General features: G+C 38.4%; 1 pseudogene; it reads left to right on the forward strand.

The window, feature by feature from the left end:
- The first annotated feature begins 1638 nt into the window (after positions 1-1638).
- Positions 1639-2832, forward strand: LOC115682016 (uncharacterized; annotated as a pseudogene).
- Positions 2833-6000: the final 3168 nt, after the last annotated feature.

The following is a 6000-nucleotide window of genomic DNA, read 5'->3' on the forward strand; positions in this document are numbered from 1 at the left end:
CTCTTGCCGATCTGGGTGCAGGCCGCGGCCCTCAGTCGATGGTAGCAAGGACGGCCCGCGCCTAGATCAGCGAGGTTTGGGCGTGGGCAACCTTCATCGCCGTCGAGCGAGGGCCGCCCTCGATCGACAGTGACGAGGGCTGCCCGTGCCCAGATCTAGGCGCCCTCGCCGATCTGGGTCGCCCTTGCCGTCGAGCGAGGGTCGCTCTTGCCGATCTTGTACATTGTTCCTCTTTATACAATCGTCAGTCCGAAGGATCTAGGTTCTTCATATATTTCTAGTAGAAACGATCTAAACTTCTCGCAGAAATGATCGCTCCTCTTTAAACCTCTCGTAGAAACGATCCAAACATTTTTTGCAATTTGTTTGTCACCAGTTGTATATCAACAAATGAAAGTGAGCTTTTGGCCTATTCTTTTCAATTCTCTAGTGCTTTTGTTTTGGTCCAAAAAGAGTTGAGGCTGCTATTGTGGAGTCTCATTTAGATGCATGGTGGTGTTAAATCTCATACTCTGACGAATCGCATATAAAATCCTTCTCAATGTCCTGGAGTTTTGAAATATTGTGTCATCATATGCATCTAATGCCGCAGGATCTTTCTTAAGGCTCTCTTGTGTTCTTGTAGCACTCGATAGCAATTATAGGAGAGAAACAGATGGCAAAACAGATAGTCCCAGCTTTAGCTTTGCTATCTGTTGACTTTGATAGTTATTTGGCATTGTCGTGTTTAACATTGACTTGGGTGAAGCCACGTCCTATGGGTTGCATGTTGCATGGAAAGATTTAGACTCAATGTGTTCTGCTTTGGGTTTGGCCTACCCTACTTCTCCACCTAGGCATTCAAGCCCGATGTATAATATACTGTGAAAATAATTGAGGACTAAGACTATGGCTAAAGTCTCACGTCTTTTCTTAATTGGTTTCAATTTAGGTTGTGTTTACTTTGTTTTGGTGCTTACCTGCGTATTTCGAGAGTGACCTAAATTTGGTGAATCCCGTAAGTTGGGAGTTCTCCATTACTGTCGCATTAATTTTATAAAGGTGTGGATCCAATTTGCAAAAGCTACCCCCAAAAGCAATCTATTGTTTAATTGGTTTCAATTTTATGAAGGCGTGGATCCTCATATGTATCTTCCATTAACTTGGCAGGTACCCTTATATCTACAACAGGGAGGGTATCGAATTGCACTGTCATAAGATTAGTATTTTGTTTTCGAGTAATACCTAAATACGTGTATCAACTTTTTGTAGCATTTATTGTTTTAATTAATAAATTAGTTAATCTCTTGTCATGTTGCAAATGACTTTCCTCTATTCTTGTGTGTTGTTATTTGGGATTCGTTTTTTACTAGTTAACACATTTAAAGGGCTATAAATTCATAGAATTGGTTCTTTCATGACACTAGATGGAAAATGTTTTGTGAGTATCCATGTGGCACTTACATTTTCTGGTCGCCAATAATAGAAATCCTTTTGATGAAATTCACTTCCATTTTAATTCCTTTCTAGGGGCAACTGTGGTGGCCAATGTTGGGTGGTTACAATGTTATGATTTAATGTAGTATTGCGTGTAATTCCTATATGACTATGGTATGATTTAATGCATGGCTCATATGATGCTCAACCAGTGAAAGTTAAATGGCATCACAGAAAGAGGTATTCAATGCAAAGTGAACCGAGCCTTTAACCAACATGTTTATAAGTTTGTTGGTAGAAGATGTCAAAAAGGGAAATTGCACCTCTTTTACTTACAACAAAGCAGGGTGGAATAACAAACGGGCTGAATTCAATAATCAGACAGGGCTCCAATATAACCAAGTACAGTTGAAGAACAAGGTGAACAAACTGAAAAAACAGTATGGTAGTTTTAAGAGGCTTCTTTCACAATTCGGATTTGGCTAGGATAATGTGAATAAAACAGTTATTGTCGATGATCCAAGCATATGAGAACCTCATATCAAGGTATCATTTAACTTTTGGTCCTTTTGAGATCATTGTAGATGTAAGTTTTAAGATGTTTGATTATATTACTAACGTATGTCATCATTGTGACAATTGCAGGATAATAGTGAGTGGGCAAAATTCAAGAAGGATGGGTTTCCTCAGTATCCTACTTGTGTATTGTATTTGGTGATACATATGCTACTAGGGAGCATGCAGTAAGAAATGTTGAAGGCTTGATGTTGTCAGATGATGACGAGGGACTATTCAATGGTGGTGGTGGTGATGCAAACGATGATCCAGAAGATATCGGTGAACACCACCTTGATGATGGAGTATTTACATATGATAAGACGGTTACTCCAGTTCATGGCAAGCACAAGTTGGATAGGACTCCAAATACGAAGAGGAGAAGAGAGAGCAACGCATTCAATGTTCCTAGCACCTGCAAAGCCATACAGGAGATGATCAAAGCTAGGGCTAGTCAATCTGTGACTGGCTCTGTGACTTCACAAGTCGCATCGCCACTTGTAGACCCCTTCTCTGTATCTGCTGTGATTGATCTCCTAGTTAGCATGCCTGACTTGGACCAGGATCTTTACAACAAAGCAGCGGAACGAGCATGCGCTAGTGCCAGATGGAGTGAGGCTTTCATCAAAACCCCAACTGAAAGGAGAAATGGACTTCTCCAATCTCTTAACTAGATGGTGGGAATTGTACCGTGGATTGCGTAGGATTTTCATGACTTTGTGTTTCATTTTACTCTATGACTTATGGTATTGCTTGTTATTTGGTTTTTAAAGATATTCATATTGAGACTATTTTATTTGTGTGGTGGCATGGGTGTGATGGATTGCGTGGGATTTTTATATTTGGTTTGCTTTCACTCTATGACTTCTGTTATTAGTTGCTGTTGGTTTTTTTTTTTCCAGATATCCATATTGATGTTCTTTTATTTGTGTGATGGCATAGGTACTATGGAAGGGAGAACAAATAGTGTGTTTAATGGGGAGGTAGCACCGGTTGAACAGTATTTGGATGAGTTTGATATTGATATAATGATAGGATGGTTGTGCACTTTCCATGGACACGTCCGTGCATTTGAGAGAACCTATTAGAGACAGCAAATTATCAGGACCCGAATGGGTAAGAGAGAATGTTTATGGATATTTAGATAGAATATATGAAGCATTTAGAATAGAGAAACATGTTTTTGTGAATCTATGTGATTTAATGAGGGCAAGAGGTTTGTTGAAAGATAGTCGGTGTGTTAGGATAGATGAATAAGTTGAGATATTTTTATCTTTGGTTGGTCACAAGAACTCCATCAGAGATTTATGTGAGAGATTCCAACATTCGGGAGAAACAATCAGCAAGTATTTTACCGTAGCGTTGAAAGCCGTTACGAAACTGTCAAAAGAGGTTATCAAGCCACCTTCTTTTGATGTTGTCCCAGAGGAGATTCTTATGGATCATAACCATAAACTCTACTTTAATGTATGATTTTCATGTCGATTTTACTCTATCAAATACATGTGTTGATAATCTTGTATAGCACTAGACTTTCATAAAATCACAGGGCTGCATAGGTGATATTGATGGCACCCACATTAATGCTTCCGTGCCTGTGTCGAAGCAAATCCCATTTAGAGGTAGGAAAGGGACTACCACCCAAAAATGTCTTGTGTGTTTGTTCATTTGATATGAAATTTACTTTCGTATATGCTGGGTGGGAAAGATCTGCCAATGATTGTCGGGTGGTCTTGACAGCACTCGAGAATCCTCAACTGCAATTTTCTCAACCACCACCCGGTATTTGCTTTATCTATAAGGAGTAATTTTTTGTATGATTATATTGCGTTGATGTCATAACAAATTTATATATACCTTGTTATAGGAAAATACTATGTGGTAGATTCTGGTTATGCAGCACTTCAAGGATTTTTAACTTCATTTAAAGGTGAACGATATCATCTGAACGATTATAGGGGTAGGGAGAGATGGCCCAGAACATCAAGAGAATTGTTCAACCATAGGCATTCTTCATTAAGGAATGTAATTGAGAGGTCATTTGGGGCATTAAAGAATCACTTCTTCATTTTGATACACATGCCTCCATTTACAATTTGAAAGCAAGCATGTATTGTAATTGCATATTGTGCTATCCATAATTACATTTGTGATCAAGACAGGATGGACAAAATTTTTTCCCTATATGGATATCCGGAGTACCCATTTGGACCTACATAAGTGGAGGATGTAGATGAGTGGCATGAGGAGGCAGTTGAGATGAACATGCTTAGGAAAAATATTGTAAATAAAATGGCAAGGGATCACAATATACCTGAGATTCTATGACTTTGTGTTTCTAACTTATGAATGTTGTTTATAATATTTGGCAACATTTTGTTAATTAGATGGTATTATTATCGTTGTCTTTTTCAAATCCAAATCCTGTGCAGCGTTTCAAACAGAAGTTTGGCAAGCTTTGAATATTTGGCAAAGCATGAGTCGATGGGAAATCAGGAGTATCTCATGCGTATTTTTCTTACTCTAGTACTTGTTATTAATTCTATTTGAAAATGGGTGCAAATAATCTCTTCGTGTCGAAGTGAACTTTTGTCAACATAAATTTTTGATGAGTTTACGAAGATCGCTAGCCTAAAAGAAGATGGAGAATATTAAGATTGGTTTACAAAATTAATTTTTTAAATAATATGTCAAATTTTTATTTGGTATAGAATATGATCCAATCATTTTAAAAGATAATTACAGTTTGCCATATTCATTAAAACCATTTTAATAAACTAAGATTAGCATGCCCAGCATTGCTCTTAATTTATTGATCAATAAAGAGTCTTTAAACTCTCCACTATCAAGAAGAAAGAAATATTCCCTCTTCATTTAGGGTTTAGATTATTCTAACGTACACGGTTAAAAAAATAATCCCTTAATTCAATCTCGAAAATCTCAAAATTATTAAAAAGTTTTATTATAAATCAAAGCATCTTCTATCGACGTCACCCCACCGAGTATGAGATTACCCAAACCCTAACTCCTCTCCACAACTAGGGTTCTTACCGAACTAAGAAATCTGCTCCCATGGCGGGGTCGGAGTCTGCCAAGATAGGTAGGTCCATTCTCTGCTGTTCTGTGTTTTGGGCAACGCACATTTGGTTCTTCTACTCTTTTTTTGTTTGTTTATGGATTTGTCTGATTCCTCCGTTTGCGTGTCCATCGCTCGCGTGCATTGTCTGTGTGCGAGCATGAAGTAGTAGTTTGGTTTTATGTGCCTCCTTGTTCGAGTTTACTTGCAAACTTTGCAATGTCATGTTTTTCGGCGTTCGTCGCATGGGGAAAAGAGGAACTGAAGAAGCATTGGAGAAGCATGTGAATGCAAAGAAGCGGAAGAGAGATGAAGAGATACAGCAGTCTATTCAGAAGAAAAAAGCTGAAGCCAAAACAACGATAAAGAAGAAAGAGCATAATAGCAGCTCGGATGATTCTGATTCCGAGGAAGAGGAGAAGGTGCGTTTGCCAACTGAAAAAGAGTAGTTCAGAAGTTTTTTCTGTGAATTTGGATATAAATATACCGCAGCATCAGTAACGGTCCCCTTTTACTTCTTAGGAACCAGCTTCGAAGGCGTCTAAATATGCAAGCCTCGGCCAGTCTTACTCTGATGATTCCGAGTCTTCAGAATATGAATCCGAGGAGGATGAAGTCAGTATACATAGTCATTTTATTTATGTTTATAGCAAATTCCGTCGATTCTTTCTGCATAACAGTTTTGTTTATCAGTTCTCTTTGCTGGAGATGGTTGTTTATATATCTCATCAACAGAGTGTAGTTTTTGAACTTTCATAAAAATATGGGCCAGGCCACAGCTCTTTCGAAACTTGTCTTGGTCTTGAGAGAGCGCAGTACATTAAGTTGTCCATGGCTCATAAGAGGTACACGGTTGAAATGCGATTTTTTTATTTGATCTGATTTCTATCTTTATGTTCTCTTTTTTGTGCATTCCTTAGCGCGATATCTATTGATGAAATCGACAGCGAGGA

The sequence above is a fragment of the Syzygium oleosum genome, unplaced genomic scaffold (assembly GCF_021117445.2).
Source record: "Syzygium oleosum isolate NSW1041296 unplaced genomic scaffold, Sole_v2.1 Sole_v2.26, whole genome shotgun sequence".
Taxonomy (NCBI): domain Eukaryota; kingdom Viridiplantae; phylum Streptophyta; class Magnoliopsida; order Myrtales; family Myrtaceae; genus Syzygium; species Syzygium oleosum.